We start from the raw sequence: 14,752 nt of genomic DNA, 5'->3' as shown, positions 1-14,752 counted from the left end.
TCAACATGATTGATATTTATAATCATATAATAAACATGAATTCATGATTGGTAATTATATGTGATGTAATGATTACTCACAAAAATTTTCTTACATCTCTATGGTTAATTAGGATGAAATATTGAATTATAATTCTTAAATTTCCCACAAGAATTTAGAGAAGAACATAGTCTAATAGTTTTATGATTTAGTCTGAAGTCTAATTGAGTTAGACTTTAGTCCATATGCAAAATTTATGTCACTATATTCATGTATTAAAAACATGCTTACATTGGTAAACATATTTATCATTAATGAGGATGAAATTAGATTATATTTCTTAAATTTCTCACAAGGATTAAGAGAAGGAACATAGTATAATAATTTTATTATTTAGTTATATGAGTCTAATTGGCTAAGACTTTATCCCACATAAATTTTATGTCATTCATTGATGAAAAACATGTTTACATGGGTAAACATCTCTGTACTTAATTAGATTGAAATATTGGATTATATTTCTTAAATTTCCCACATGAATTGAAAAAAAGGGACATAGTTTAATAGGTTTATCATTTAGTTATATGAATCTAATTGGGTAAGACTTAGCCCATAGACATGATGTTTATGTGTTTATTATAGTCTCAAATTATTATTATAAGCATGTATTTTAAAAATTTTAATTTCTCAATCTGTGAATATTTCTAATATCGATTGTGGTATTCCCAAACTAAAAAAATTAAAAAGGGATAATTATAAGTTTTGGAAGGAGAAAGTTCTTCTCCATTTGGGGGGTTTGATGGACATTGAGAATGCTATTAGAGAACTAGAAACATGGTTATTAATGGGACCAACACTCAAGATGTTGTTGATCTTTATGAAAACTGAGATAGTGAGATAGGTCAGATTGTCTCTTGTTACATTCATAAAGACCAATTTTTTTGTCAGAATTAGGGGTTCTGTTGATCAATATGACAATGTAAGATATTTAATAAAGACTATTGATGAACAATTCATCACATTTTTTAAATCTCTTGCCAACACTATTATCATGCAATTTTTTTTTATCCTTAAAGGTCATTGGAATTAAGGAAATGTTTGATCATATTTTGAACATAAGAGACATTATGGCTCAACCAAAAGCCTTGGAGGTTACCATGTTTGATTCCTTTCTAGTAAATTATATTTTTTGTATTTCATAAATATTCTCCTTTTAACTTTTCATTTAACACACATAAGGATAAATGGTTTATTAATACATTGTTGACCATGTGTGTTCAAGAAGAAGAAAGATTACTAATGGAGGAAGATGAAATGGCGAACTTAACTACTTCTCTTAAGAATAAAAAGAACCAGGTTAATTAGAACGAAAAATGTTTGCTAAGCCAATTATAAAGAAGGAGTCCAAGTGTTTTCTTTTGTAAAAGAAAGAACACATGAAGAAGGGTTACCCAAAGTTTAAGAATTGACTAAGAGAAGAAATGTAATTATTTTGCTTTTGTTTGTTATGAATCTAATATGACTAGTATTAATCATAACACATGGTACACATGGTGAATTGATTCTGGATCTACAATCCATGTTTATAATACCATACAAGGTATGCAAAACCTAAGGAGACGAATGGGAACATTACATTTATTTACAAAGCAAGATGAGTTCACATGTGGAAGCCATTAGAACATGAAATGTAGTTTTAATTAATGGTTTTATTTTTGTGCTTAGGAAAAGTCTTTTATGTTCCTACTTTTCGTAACAACTTAATTTCTATTTCATGAATTGCACATTTGGGTGTTTTTCTTTACTTTTATGGACTATGGTTCTGCTTTAATGAATAAATCGAAAGTTATTGGCTTTGGTAAACTATTTGATGGTCTTTACTCTATTAAATTACAAAATTATAATGCTTATAGTTCAATGCATGTTTTTATTGGGTTAAAGCGATGTGTTGTGATTAACAATTCCTTTATTGCACTGAAGATTGAGATATATATCCAATTAGAGAATCAAGCGATTAGTAAATGATTCAGTACTTAATACTTTAGATTTTTCTGATTTTGATACTTGTGTGGATTGCATAAAGGGTAAGCAAAATAACAAGTCCAAAAAGTTGTTACAAGGATTTCCGACGAATTAATTGGTATTTCATTGGATATGTTGAAAAGTGCAAGCATTAGAGTTTCTTATTGTCTATCTCACAGCACTAGAATTGTGGAATCAAGGAATGTAAAGTTTCTTGTAAATGACTTAATTAGTAAGAGTGGTTTAGTTAAAAATAATCATAATGAAGTTCAACCCTCTACATCAAATGATAAGATGATATTCATTCATACTCTTTTAGTTCGAAAGCGTATTAGACAACCAGTTATTCGAATTCCACAAGTTGTTGGTGATAGATCAAGTTGTTGAGGAACAAGTTGAACAAGAAGTTTCTCATCAAGGTAGTAAAGCAACATTAAGAAAATCTACAAGAATAAAAAGATCAACAATTTCTAGTGATTATTAAGTATTTACAAGAGTCAGATTATAACATTGGAGCCAAAAGTGATCATGAAACAAACTAAAGGATTACTCTCTAGTGATAGTGAGCACTTAGTTTGTAAGCTTAATAAATCCATCTATGGTTTGAAATAAGCTTCACACCACTAGAAAGCCGCAAAAAAGGTAATGAGATATCTTCAGAGAACAAAGGATTTCATGCTTTTATACATATGAACTGATATTTGGAGGTGATAGGCCACTCTTATTTAGACTTTGTTGGTTGTGTTGATACTAAGAAAATCACCATTTGGTTATATTTTTATGCTAACTAGTGGAGATATACTTGGAGTAGCAAAAATGAGACTTTGAATGCTACTTCCACTATGGAAGCTAAGTTTGTCTCTTTTTTCGAGGTTACCTCACATGGTGTATGGTTGAAGAGTTTTATATTTGGGTTAGAATTATAGATTCAATTGTTAGGCTATTGTGATAACTTTATTGCGCTATTTTTGGCTAAGAATAATATAATTGGAAGTTAAAGTAAGCACATTGACACTAAATATCTAGTCATAAGAGAACGTGTTAAATGGTCATTGAGCATATTAGCATTGAGTTGATAATTGTTGATCCTTTGACTAAAGGCATGTCATTAAAGAATTTTAAGGATCATTTAGCGCAAATGGGATTTGGTTCCATGTCGTGACAATGATTAATTTTACTTTGGTAAAACTCTTATTCAATTTTTTTTCTCATTTTCTTATACACATGTTTGTTTTTATTTTGAAAATTTTCATTTGACCCAGAATCAACTTATGCTTTATTCATTATAGTTAAGAGTCTTTGATGAGAAACTTAATATATTGGGATACATGAGCGATAATACTCAATTTTGTTAGGATCTGTTACCATAATCCTTATATTTAGTTTCTTGTATTGATTGATTATGAGATAAATGAACTAGTGAGAAAATGTTGACAATTTCTCAAATATGTGAGATAACATTAGATATTCACATTATCAATTAGTTCCATAAATATGATCTATTTGTCAAACAAATTTATAATTGTTGCGTAAATTTTCATACCTTAATCCTATCATGGCAACAATTTATTGTGGTGATTACTCTATAGATATAGACAGAGAACTCTATAAATTTCAAATGTTGAGAAATCAGAGTTTAAAGAATTAGAGTTTGAAATTAAAAAGCATATTAAAAGATTCTCATGACAATGACATTGACCGGAAGTTATTTTTTATTATTTTTTCGCATTAGCTTTATATGTTCCTACTATCGTAGAATATAAATAATATTAGAAACTAAATTAATCTTTTCATATTGTCATGATTTTCTTTCAGTAACTTGAAATTCTAATCATAATAAAAATAGGTAGGTGTGTTTTTAAACTTTAGGTTCATTCTATAAAACAATATCAATAAAAAAAATCATGTTAATAAGAATATATCTTCAAAAATACTTATTCTATACTTATAATGATTCAAAATTTCTTTAAATTAATATTATTTGTAAATTATTAAACAAAAATCCGTCCATTGTTCACCAACTTTGTTATATATTACTTATTTATGCCTGCGAATTAAAGCATGTGACTCTTTTGACACTCATTTTAATCACTTACACTAGTTCTATTTGTTTTTTATAATTTTCAACTTTCTAACTCTCTCACTCACGTATCATTTATATGTTTAAATGACAATTTCAATTTTTTTAATTTAAATTTCTTAAATAATATTTCATATTTTGATAAAAAAATCTAAAAATAAACAAATATACATTAAAAAACTGAACTGAAACACACATTTTATTGAAGTTTTATAAAATAGGGATATAGTATGAATTAATCATGTACATCAACGATGAATTAGAAGTTTTTGTTGTAAATATAAACCAACCCAAACCCCTTGTGTAAGTAAACCTGGTTGGAACCTGGAATTCAAAAGAGGAATATGAGTAAATTTTGTTCACTTTTTGTTGACGGTAGTATAATTGGGATATTTCTGCACACCAAGTGTTTGTCTTTTGGCTGTTCTTGCTTCTTCTTGGACTGGCGTTTCCGGTTCCGTAGTGCAGTTCTCGTTTTAAGGCAGGTTTTTTATGCGTTTTTAGTTATCTCTAGGCGTCACGCTAAGCCAAAATGCTCTACGCTTAGCGATTCGCTCGCCTACTTGGTGTTTGTGTCTTTGTTGAGTTGTTGATAACTGCTTTTCTCGTGCGTTTTGATGTGCCTTTTCTGTCCTTTCGTTGTTTTTGTCCCCTTTCTTTGGGAGGAAGTGCTTCTGATATCTGTCTTTGACTTTCTTGTGGCTATTTTGTTTCTCGTTACGCTTAACCCTCGTGCTTAGGCTTAGCGCTTTTAACGCACTTCAGGTGTTTGTCGGTTTGCGTCTTTGAGGTTCTTGCTATATTTTTGGTGGGTTTCTCTGTTGTGGTTGGTCTGATGATTTTATTTCTAAGGCATCTCAGGTGGCTATGGTAAAAAAAATGTTCCTTTTCGTAAGCCTGCAATATCCCTCTTAACCAAGTATTTGCCCTTTATATTTAGGGATATATGGTTTTTGTCGAAATCATTGACGAAATTTATTTTTGCTGGTTTGGAGAACTGCAAATATCACTTTCATGAGAAGCTAATTATGTCAAAAGGAGACGTTTGCACAAATTTGGATGCTATTTTGAACTCCTTTCTTGGAAGGTCATACCTTTTCGAAAGGGATTTTGAGTTTGCTTTTTCCTTCTTAGAGGACATGAGAAAAGTTTTGGTTTTGAAACTTGTCTACTAGATGTCTTTGCAATTTTTCTTCGACAAAAGATTTAGTACATGCTTCTTATCTTCTGCTTGGATTCAGACTTACAAAATAAATAAATAAAAAATAACATTAATTATGAGTTAAAGCTTGCGGCTATTTTGTTACAGTAATTCTAGTTCTAAAACCCTCACCTCTCTTCATTTCTCATTTCTTTCTCTGTACTTGTTCTCTTTCTCTCCTTTTACCCTTCTATCTAAGTCTCTGTTTCCAGTCTTCTTCTCTTTCAAAATTTAATTGCACCCAACTGTAATTAAGGAACATTTTTATTCAATTAGAATTTCAAACAAAGTAAATTTCTATTTATTCTATAGATTTTTTATCTTCTTACTTTTTTTTTTACAATTTTATCATCAATCTTAGTGATGTCAATTGAGAAAAGTAATCATTTTAACTTTTTTTTTACTATATATTGAATTTCTACTATGTTTGGATACCTTTCTCTATGTTTGGATACCTTTCTCTAGTTCTCTAAGTTTTGAGTAGCTTTTCTACTTTGGATTTGTAATATTTTCTTTGAACATAAGCATTTTCAGGTTAGTAAAACTATTTATTTTTTGATAGAACATTAGGTTAGATGATTTGAACGCGGAGGTGACATGGTCACCAAACCCAATAACTGTTAAAAATCTTTGCATTTTTGTGTAGTTGAATTAGATGATTGATGGATGACATAGTTGGTTTGCATGTTCTATATTTTGTATGAATGATGTGTTCACATTGTCTGGTTTGAGAAATGTAGTTTGTGTTGATGAAATTTGGATAGTTGATTTTTAGTTAATTTTGAGAATAGAGATTGATTGGATGCATGATTAGTTTTATTGGTCAAAATGTTAATTGAACTTGCTTTTAATGTTTGAGTTGAGATTTGTATAGTTGAACGAATGATACTTGAATTAATCATGGTTAGGATTGATTATTCTGAATCGTTTGAAAGTTGTGTGATTAAAATGTTTTTTAAAGATCTTTTAAAAATTGTTTGATTTTGTGGTGAGGTTGATCTTTCTGATATTTGTATGTAAGCAAAAATGGAACAAATATCCAAATCTTACTCAATGTCTCATTTTCACTCAAGTGAAAACAGAATTAAAAATAACGTTGTTCTTAGCCATACTTTTTGCTTAAGTGAAGGATTTTTTCACTTAAGAGAAAATAACACTACAACTCACCCTAGTTTCTACCTAATTTTCTTTTAAACGAACATATTTTTGCTCAAGCTAATTGTTTTCAGTGTGTGAGAAAGATGTCCCCACAAGACCCTAACTTCTCCTGCCTATTTATTTAAGATGTTCTCTTCTTACTTCTTCTTCCAAGATGTTCCCTCCCTCTTTACCTTTTCATCCAGGATGTTCTCTCCCTCCTTACCTTTTCATCCAGGATGTTCTGTCCTTCCTTACTTCTTTGTTTGACTTAAAGTGTGGTACATGAAAAGACTTTGATGCTGGAGTCAACAAGTCATACAAAATATTATATGAATGTGTTATCAAAGACATCTTACCTTACCTAGTGATTGACTTTCCTTATATACCTTTTTCTCATGGGCCCTTGTCTGAACGAGCCTAATTCAAATATGTTATCTCTATTTTAAGAATATGTAACACATGGAAATCACATTAACTTCTATATCATATAACGTTAGATTGATGCATTATTAGCCTTAAATGTAGTTCGTGATGATGTTGGTTAATTAGTATGATTAATCTCAACTGGTGTAACATGACTAGTATGACATGATCTAGGCTAATGCAACACGACCTCGACCATATGCTATACATTAGCCTTCACTCAAAGTTTCACCACAAGTTGCATCAACAGTCATATTTTGATGACATGTCAAGATAATGTCTGCACAATATCACCCTAATAATATGCTTGTGGAAAAAAAGTTCCTTTCTTTACCTGACATGTCAACCCAAACATGGCCTAGCACACCAATTTTTTTTCTTTCTTTCTTCTAGTATTTTTATTGAATATTTTTTTATTTTGTAAGACCCATGAAATTTAATTAATTAAATAAATAAATAATTAATAAATGCGGGTAGTGGGAGCCTTTATGACATTTAATGCTGGTTGTTATGGTGTGAAAAAGTACTAACTTAAGTGGTTGAGAGTACTTAATTATGTGAGAGGACTTGACTTGGGTTCAAGTCTTGTATATGCCATTTATGTGTTAATTAATTATTATTGTTTTAATAATATGTGTAATTATGTTGTCGAATAATATAATATGTGAATTATATTAGTTAATAAGAAACATGAATTGGTTTGACGGTTTAGCATTGACTTGGTATTGGCATGGTTGTGGGTTCAAGTCTTAGAGAAGCCAAATTAAACTTTATTCTTGCCAAACTTAGTTTTGGCTTGAATGTGAAGAGTTGAAGGAAAACTTAGATGCATAGGCAGCCAATGATGGCTGAAAAACGGACCATAAAGGAGTAATGAATGATAATAAACATTACCATTAAAAAAAACTTAAATTTCGTTTTTGGTAATTACTTATTGGTAAGGCAAGAAATTAGGTTAGGAGAGGGTTTTGCAAAGCTGAAATAGCACTCAGAAAATAGGACACAAATATGGTTAGAGTGGTGAGGTTTGAACGAGGTTTATGGAGTTGAATTGAAAAGAACCAAGGAAAACTTTTAGTGATCAAGGGTAGAGTGGTGAGGTTTGAACGAGGTTTATGGAGTTGAATTGAAAAGAACCAAGGAAAACTTTTAGTGATCAAGGGAAGAGATTGCAATTTTCAAATTTGGCAAAGGAATCCAAGTTAGGGGAGCTTTACGCGTTAACTTTAATTTAAATTTGATTGGTATGCTAAATAGGGTAATTTCATGCATCGATTAAATTAATTCTGATTAGTATGCTGAATTGGTATGAACATGATTGATATTTTATTCCTTTTAATTTATTGTTTTTGGGAATTTCCAGAAATTGTCTAGTTGGCGATGACCTACCGCCAGACGATTCTATAGAGGTACCACCTGCCAGATATAGTGTAAAATAGCCTATTGAACAATTGTTGACCGCCCTTGCCCAGAGTTGACCATTGTTGACTCTTTGATTGTTCAGTGAGAGGTTGCCATGTGTCAGAGCAGTCTCTCCCAAATTAGTTTCCCTTCCGAAATTAGGGTTTCCCATGTGAGTTTCTTCCATGGTTGACGATCGCTGCAAGGAGGACTGATCGGACAACCGCAGATGATTCGCGATGACTGCGAATGCACTTCCGACGACGCGCACGGTGATAGGGTGGTGGTGTTTAGTCTTTTTCGAACTGTTGTAGATCTGTGACGATTTTACTCGCGTGCAGATTCGCGATTGTGTTCGTCTCCTTGCAGGCGCGACAACAGCGTGAAAGTGAGGAGAAAAATAAATGGTGGTCACGATGAGAGGTACTGCGATGGCAGATGCTGGCAGAGGGACGACGTGGAGGGGAGTCAAGACGCAGCAGAGACGGTGGTTGGAGGCGGTAGGCACGGTGGTTCTATGAATCACGAAGATTGGTTCGCACATGGTGAAACGATGGAGGCGCGATGGAGGTGCGATAGAGGCACGACGGAGGCCGGTGGAGGCGCAAGAGTTGTAGAAGATGGTGGCCGTCGTCCATGCGAGTGTTGTCACGGTGCGGTGGTGGCTGCGGGACGCGCGAGAAGACGATGCAATCGCGAACCATCGGTGCAACAGCGGTGATGATGTTTTCCGGGGATAACGCATCACGGTGGCTGTGTTCCGGTGTGAGCAGCGGTGGCCGGACTGGTTCATGGCGGCCATGGGGGATGTCGGCGGCGGAAGAGTGATGGAGAGGGAGAAGGACATTAGGGTTAGGGTTTTGGTTGTGTGAAAGAGAGAGAGAGTGATGAGGTGGCATGTTTTGATTGATGATTTGAGTTAATGGAGGATTGATGATGTGGCAAACTATGAGTGGTTATTTTAGTGAGTGGGGGATTGAGGACGTGGCAAGCTTTGATTGGTTAATTTAGTAAGTGGAGGATTGTCACGTAGCGCAATATGGTGGACTGGAGTTAAGTGATATTAGTGGTGTAAATTAGTAAAAAGAAGAGGTGCAGAAAAGAAATGTAAAGTCCAATTGTAGGAGGGGGTATAAACCTGAAAACAATGGTGCAGTTAGCTCCGGGAATGTTTTTTTAGAAATAGAGATTCCAATTGGAAAAAAAAAGGGGTGTAAACATGAGAATTGGGGGTGCATTTAGTATCTGAACTAATTCTCTCCAAAATTCTTATTTTCGGGACTTAATATATGAATTAAAATATTCATTATTTACACTCTTGTGGACCTAAATTAAATTACAGTTGCATTATTAAACTCAAGAATATCCAATAATAAATTTGATGCAACTAATATCAAATTTTTAAGTGCAAAAATAATATTAAATTCCCAAAATTTAAGTATTGAATGTGAGTTAAGGTTCGACTCATCATACCTTCCAGGCGGTTTGGAAGCGGGTAGTGCCTGGCAGTACGTGTCCCCTGCCAGACGATTTTACTGCAACAGTATTGGTGTTGTTGATTCTGTAGGCGTGATCTACGAGGCTTTTGGTGATGCTTCAAAGGTGGGATTGCGGGTTTTCCTTGAGTTGTGGCTCGAAATGTATCCCTTGAGTTGTGGCTTGGGATAGGGGTTAAGCACGTGGTATTCCTTAAGTTGTGGCTCGGAATAACATCTCTTGAGTTGTGACTCGGGATGCAGATGAACATGATGAACCCTTGATTTGTGGCTCGGGTTGGCGAGTGTTGCCGGTGTGAGTGTGCTGGTTGTGGCCAGTACGGATGGGTCCAGATAGATTGCCCTCCTTAGTAGTTGGTTAACGAGTTTGGTAGTCTTGGGACGTTGCGAACTATGTTCGCATTTGGGAACTCCACCTGGCGTTACGATGTATGATCCGTAGCAATGGTTCCCGCACGTGCTCTATCGGTTGTGGCCGATAGGTATGACAGCAAGTCATCTTGAAGCATTCACTAGAAGATGTAGAACACAAATAACCTGGTTGTGACCAGGTAGTATGAATTTAAAAGATGGAATCCTTTTGGGATGAATGTGTGTATGCCATTTTATATGTTTTATCTGTTAAGCTCACCCTATCTGCTTGTGATTGGCGATGATCGTGTACGCGGTACACGTGAGCAGATGATGTTGATGCAGGTGGTTCTGGTGAAGCTTAGCTGCAGAGAGGGGATAGCTTGGGAGTTTTATCTTTATATATATTTTTTGTTATTGGAAATAAGTTGCAAACTCTTTTGAGACATTTTTGGATTATTCCACTTTTGTAATTATGGATTTTACTTTTATCAATTGCATTTATAAAAGTTTAAATTTCTCACATTTTGGGAAATGAGGTATTATTAAATGCGACGTTATTATTTATTTTCTTTATTTTATTTAAAATCCGTAATATCCTGACGGGATGTTACAGATTTTATAAATACAAAACAATTATAAATGTTTATATTTGTTTGATTGGTGATTTTATTTGAATGGATTATAATGTTTTACAATGCTTATCAAGATTGATTGAATTTGTATGAATTTGAGGTCATACATATGGATGATATGTGAATCATTGTTTGAGTTGTGTATTAAGTATCGACAACTATGTGCTAATATATCTCTCCTCATTGATGATATACGTCACATACACTAATATATTAGGTGGTGAGAAGGAGATGGGAGAGTTCTCACACATTGTAACATGTGTAATTGTGTAAACATTATGTAAATATTGGATGCAACATTTTATGGGCAGTGTTGGTTTCGTTGGGCGGGTGGTTGCTTTGTCGTTGGTGCTTTTCCAAAATTTAGAGCATGGGTGGTTTGAGGGATATGTATGTATTCTTCTTCTTCTTCGAGGTTTTAAATTCATTTGGGTTGCTTACAAGATCATGATCAGGAAAAAACATCTCCCTCTACATTTTCTTTGAATGTGTGGGCATAAAAACATACATTTGCCTAGGTTTTTAATAATGCTTGTGTTATTCCTTTATCACAATTACATTCTCCTTGCATAAAGGGGGATATGGTCTTGGTGCAAATTGTTGAAGAAGTTTATGTTTTTGGTCTGGAGAAGTGCAAAAATCATTTGCATGGACGTATTTTGTTAAAAAAAAGGGCTATAAACCTCTCATAAATTTAGATCTTTGTTGACTAGAAACATTTGGGTCAATGGAAAATAATTCCTCATTGCAAAGAGTTCTATTAATTTTCATTTTCTTCCCTCGAAGATATGAGAAGGGTTTTGGTGGTTGGAGTTTTAAATTTATCTCCTGGAATCCTTTGTGTTTTTTCTTAGACTAAAGATTTTGTTTCGGCTTTTACGAAGCTCAGAAAAACCCAATCTTGGGTGCACATACATGGCAGTCAAAGGCCATATTATCAATTGGGCATGACATTGGCACACCCTTATCTTTAGATGATTACACTAAGAATAAGTCTCGAGGTTTCTTTACATATGTTTTGGTTGATGTTGATTTGTTATCTGATTTACCTAATAAAATTTTGGTGGAAATGCCTAGATTTATGTTTATTGTTGATATGGAGTATGAAAAAAATATCTTTTTATTGTTCAAATTGTAAAATGATTGGCCATGATCTATCTAATTGTAGATAGTTACAACAAGATATCAATGTAATTTCTACTAGGGAGAAAATATTTGGGCAAATATATAACAACTTTATCGTCCTAAGGTGGTGGGTGCCTAGGATTGGAATAAGGACTCTCTAGGTTCGACTTTAAAGCCCGTGGAGGCTATTGTGGATCCCATGCTGGAGCTTGTGGTGGATCTTGTGCTTTCTATGATTGACCCTATAGTGAATCATGTGGGGCAGCTTGTGTTGAAGCCTATAGTTCAGCCTATTATGGTGCACTCTTTTGTGGTGCTATTTATTGCTCACTCATAGACTGAGTCAAATCATTATAATGTTTGTGTTATGCAAGGATCTTTTATTGTTAAGACTCTAAATGTTTCTATTGGTGGTGGTGTGCCAATAGATACTAATTCCTTGGTTGATATGCCTCCTTGGGAGGATGTCACTCCTATTATCAATAGTTTGCAAGGTTTACATCTCAATTCACCTCAAAGTAATTTTGAGGCAGTTCTTAGTTCTTTAACTTTGTAGTAATTCACTTTATAGCTTCTAAATGGACTAATATGCTTGATGAAAGGAATGATTCTAATACTAAAGAGGATGATAAGCCAGTTTAAACTATAAAAAAACCTAGTAGGGGTAGGCCAAAGAAAGTTAATACTAAATCTACGAAACCAATGATTTATAAAATCCAATAACGTATTTTAAAGGTTTTTTTTTTTTTGGAATGAAACATAATTAACTAACGATAAATCTAGTGATATGCAAATGAATTTTATTATTGAGTTATTTAGTGGTGCATTGGTTTTACTATTTTCCATCAATATATTTACTTAGTTTTTCGTTTCATAATATTTATTTTTTGCTTATGAGTGTAATGTAATTTTATCACGAATTTATACCTTATGCTATGAACAATTATTTATCATGGCTGATAAATAAAAAAAGTGTTATGTTTATACTTTAGAACAATGATATTTTAAATACTAAATTTTAATAATTTTTTCTTACAACACGAAGTGTCATCTTCTAAGTGATTTTGGAATATTGAGAATAAGAAAATGAAAAACTAGTGAACCACTTAAAAAATGCCACCTAAGATTGTAAGAGAAAATTGTCAAAATTTAGTAGTAAAAAATCATTTTTTCTATACTTTATGCATGAACAATTATAATTTTCTTCCTTTTTATGATTATTCAAATAATTCCAAGATTCCATTTATTTTATATAATTTTCAAATGTTTTACTCTAGTCGTTTAAATGATTCCAAAATTTGATCTTAAACTTAAAAGTCTTAAATAATATTCCACATGAAAATAAAACAGAATAAAATTAAAAAAAAATATATCAAAAACTGAATTTTATTAAGGTTTTATAAAATAGGCACAGGTATCATTTTCCTCTACAACAACAGGAATAATCAGCATTTTCTTGAAAACAGAAACCCTCCTTATACCCCCTTTTTAAACATTCATCATGGCAGCCTGGATAGCAAAGCTCGAAGCAGAATAACAGAGGTCCTTTGTCGGCGGTTCCTGCTAATGTTCTTGTTCCTGCTACTGTTCTTGTTCCTGCGTTCAGATCACCATAACATTATCAATTTCACCGTAAATTTCATAACAATCTATTCATTTATATGTGCTTTCATTTTAGAAAAACAAAAAAAGAAAAACAAGAACCAAGGATACTAAATTGGAAAAATGAAATTAATTTGTTTTTTTTTTTTTTCCAGTTACCTGCTATCAGAACTAAAGCAGCGAACAAAAGACTGAAGAGAAACGGATGAGAGAAGCGAGAAGCCATTTCAACAGAATTTTATTTCTCAGTTTGATTTTTTCTTTTGCGGGTGAGATGAAGGTTTCATAGTCCACTCACCATATATAAAGGCTCTTCAGGATTATCATGCACTACTACTCCTTATAGCTTATTGGACATAAATTAAAAAATAAATTTTGGTTAGAAAATAAATTTTCAGTTAAAAGTTTTCAATTAAATATTTTCATTACTAATTAATAATTTCTTTTATGACTGTTTATGATTGTGATTAATTATTATTCTATACGTTTCAAGAAGTATTTTTATTTTTTGCGAACATATTAAATTAAAAATTATCTAATAATATTAATGTGTAAAAGAAATATTAGTTTTTATCGATCAGTATAAAATCTTAGATAATGGTATTTTAGAATTGAGAGTGGTTTAAAATTTGTGAAACTTGATTATTTTAATATTAAAAAGTTTTAGTATAAATAAAATTATTATAAATGAGTTTCATTATTTTAAAGCACACTATCTCTCTAGAAAACACTTTTCTAGAGTTCTCTGTCTTCTCCCTAAGTGTTATGTTTTTCTGGTCGTCTAATTGAAGAGCCGAGACTGTAGCATTGATCCTCTTGGTGAACTCTTCAATTTAAGCCGATCAGTTTCTTCATTCACGTAAGTTAAGTTTTCCCTCTCTTTTTTTGTCTTTTCGGTTTTCTGTTACATGTAAACCCTCTTTTGCTTGTATGCGTCATATTATTTTTGTCATATTATTAGTGTAAAATCTTAGATAATAGTATTTTAGAATTGACAGGGGTTTATGTTAGATATATTTTAATATAATTTAAAAAATAAATAATTAAAATAAAAAAACTTAATGTTACTTATATTTTTATAATCCTTTAATTTATGAGTTAATGTTTTGTAAGGTTAACAACTATATTCTTATTATTATCTACTCTTTTATCTTAATTTTTTTACCTATAAATACCACCTAGGTGCATGGATTTTCACTTCATATGGCTCCTCGTTCAATTTTTTTTTTAAGTAATTGGATTCGTTTCCTAGTTCGATTCGAGAATCTCTCCCCTTCTTCTATTCCGTTCCGAAGAG

General features: G+C 32.4%; 1 long non-coding RNA gene and 1 pseudogene across 1 annotated transcript; one reads left to right on the top strand and one right to left on the bottom strand.

Annotated features, from left to right (window-relative positions):
* The first annotated feature begins 450 nt into the window (after nucleotides 1–450).
* Nucleotides 451–1,403, top strand: LOC146886100 (uncharacterized; annotated as a pseudogene).
* An 11,807-nt stretch (nucleotides 1,404–13,210) lies between these two features.
* On the bottom strand, nucleotides 13,211–13,778 carry LOC146886099 (uncharacterized). Its single transcript, XR_014994887.1, has 2 exons — nucleotides 13,615–13,778; nucleotides 13,211–13,449 (listed from the first exon to the last, which is right to left on the bottom strand). It is a non-coding gene; the product is annotated as an uncharacterized LOC146886099 (long non-coding RNA).
* Nucleotides 13,779–14,752: the final 974 nt, after the last annotated feature.

The sequence above is a fragment of the Vigna unguiculata genome, chromosome 5 (genome assembly GCF_037176805.1).
Source record: "Vigna unguiculata cultivar grain cowpea cultivar isolate G323 ecotype 2 chromosome 5, ASM3717680v1, whole genome shotgun sequence".
NCBI lineage: Eukaryota > Viridiplantae > Streptophyta > Magnoliopsida > Fabales > Fabaceae > Vigna > Vigna unguiculata.
The sequence above is the reverse complement of the archived record's forward strand: the minus strand, read 5'-3'. Positions and strand labels throughout refer to the sequence as shown.